We start from the raw sequence: 2,404 nt of genomic DNA, 5'->3' as shown, positions 1-2,404 counted from the left end.
TGTCAAGTGTTTAATCTGAGGCCATAGTTGAACTCAGGTCCTCCTGAATTCAGGTCTGGTGCTCTATCCGCTGTGCCACCTAGCTGCCCCTACTCTTACTTTTTTTTTTACAAAGATGTTAAGAATTTCCTTTTTTTAACCAACTTAATTTAATTATTTGAAGAACTGGCTGATATAGGGTGAATCCTCACAAAAAAGATCTTCTTAATGATTTAGAAGTCCATTAAATGGAACTTTTCAGACAGTATCATATCCTTTAAAGTTATATTGCATTTTTAACTGATAGGTATAAATAGATTTTAATAGCATGAGAAGGGCTACTGAATGTATATTTGATCTAAGAAGAATACCTATCATCTCAATGAAATTAAAACAAAATTTCATATTTTCATTTAAATATATAGAAAAAAGTCAAAATGTAGAATTAAATTATATCCATAATCTGCTAATGAGACTTGATTCAAAAACATCTACAAACTCAGTACTTTTACTGATTTGTCATATATGGTTTAATTTCAGATGAATTAGAATTCTTCTGGAAAGCTATACTCTACTTTAAATACATGGAAATTCAGAACCATGTCACAGAATTTGTTTTCTTGGGACTATTCGAGAAGCCAGAGATTAAGATTATATGTTTTGTCATCTTTTTGCTCTGCTATTTTGCCACCTTCTTTGGGAACATTATTATCTTCATCACTATTGTATGCAGTAATCAATCCAGCAATCTATGTACTACTTTCTCAGTCATTTATCCTATGTGGATCTTGCCTATACTTCCACTGTGGTTCCCAGGCTACTCAGGGATTTAATTGCCAAGCAAACATCCATCTCCTATAATAGTTGTATGACTCAGCTCTTTACGGCTCTTTTTCTTTCAGGGGTTGAAATGTTCATTCTGGTGTCTATGGCCTTTGATCGTTATGTCACCATCTGTAAACCTCTGCATTACATGATCATTGTGAAGAGACAAAGATGTAATATGATGCTCCTGATGGCCTGGCTAGTCACCTTTTGGCATGGTATTGCCCAGATGTTCACGGGCATTCAATTAACTTTCTGTGGTCCTAATTAAGTGGATCACTATATATGTGATGTGAAAGCCCTCTTAAAACTTGCCTACACTGACACACGTATCCCTAATATCTTAGTCATTGCAAACACTGAGATGGTTGTCTTGGCCACCTTTGTGGTTTTAGTGGCATCTTACATCATCATATTATATAACCTTAGGAACCATTCATCAGACGCTCGATGGAAAGCCCTCTCCAACAGTGCTTTCCATGTCATGGTCATTGTTCTGTTCATTGTACCCTGTATCGCCACCTATATCCCACCTACCAGTGCCAGTGAAAATGATAAGGAGTTCTCAATGTTTTATACAGTCATTGCACCCATGATGAACCCTCTCATCAGTACACTGAGAAATACAGAGATGAAGAATGCTATGCAGAAGGTATGGGCAATGAAAATATTTTTAATATTGAAATAAAAGAGAATTTTAATTTGATTTTTCATTGAAGGCCTTTAGAAGAAATTATAACATACTACTATTTTCACCATGTTTTCAAGGGATGAACTTTATTTTTCCCTCTTTTTATTTTATTTGTAACATTAATTAGATTCTTCCTACTTCTGCATCCAGGAGCCAAGATGACAGAGCAAAAAGGTAGTCGCTCTCACGCTCCCCTATCAACCTCTGAAAACCCAGAAAATATCACCCCAGAAAAAACCCTGGAACAGCTGAACCAGAAGCAAGATGGGGTGCAGCAGTACAGTAGCCCAGTTAGCTAGAGGGATTAACAGGAAAGGCCACTCTTACCCTGCAGGAAGGGGAGTAGTAGGAAACAGGAGTCACCCAGCCAGCTAGAGGAAAGACCTACTTTAGCACACCAGGTGGAGATTCTGGAGCCTTGGAATTCTACAGCAAATGAGTCTCCCAGTGCCTCAGCAAAAATATGGGAAGCAGCACTACAAAGGGCCCCAGACAGATAAGCACCCAGCAGCATTCATCTGAAAGGAGCTGAAGAAAACAACCTAGAGGTGACAAAAAGTTCCAGCCTTGTTGATTCCAGCCCAACACCAGGTAAGCTGTCAGAACCCTACAGCCTCCAACTGCCAACCAGGAGGAGATCCTGAAGCCAAGGTGGCCGAGCAGGCAAACGCCAACAGCTGTACTTCCTAGAGCCTCAGTGAGGGTGGGGTAACTGGTGGAAACCAGCTCAAAAACTACCAGGTGCCTTGGCATTCTACAGCAAAGAAGTCTCCCTGTACCTCAACAGAAATAAGGGAGGCAGCCCTGCAAGGGGCCCCAGGCCGATAAACAACTGGCAGCACTTATCTAAAAGGAGCTAAATAAAGCCAAAGGAAAGGAAAAGCAGGCAACCTAGATTTGCCTGAAAGT

At 39.8% G+C, this 2,404-nt stretch overlaps 1 pseudogene; it reads left to right on the top strand.

The window, feature by feature from the left end:
• Nucleotides 1–563: 563 nt before the first annotated feature.
• Nucleotides 564–1,492, top strand: LOC114040984 (annotated as a pseudogene).
• The last annotated feature ends 912 nt before the right edge of the window (nt 1,493–2,404 follow it).

Source organism: Vombatus ursinus, unplaced genomic scaffold, assembly GCF_900497805.2.
Source record: "Vombatus ursinus unplaced genomic scaffold, bare-nosed wombat genome assembly UNPS02014163.1, whole genome shotgun sequence".
Taxonomy (NCBI): Eukaryota; Metazoa; Chordata; class Mammalia; order Diprotodontia; family Vombatidae; genus Vombatus; species Vombatus ursinus.
Note: the sequence above shows the minus strand (reverse complement) of the source record. Positions and strands in the feature narration are given on the sequence as shown.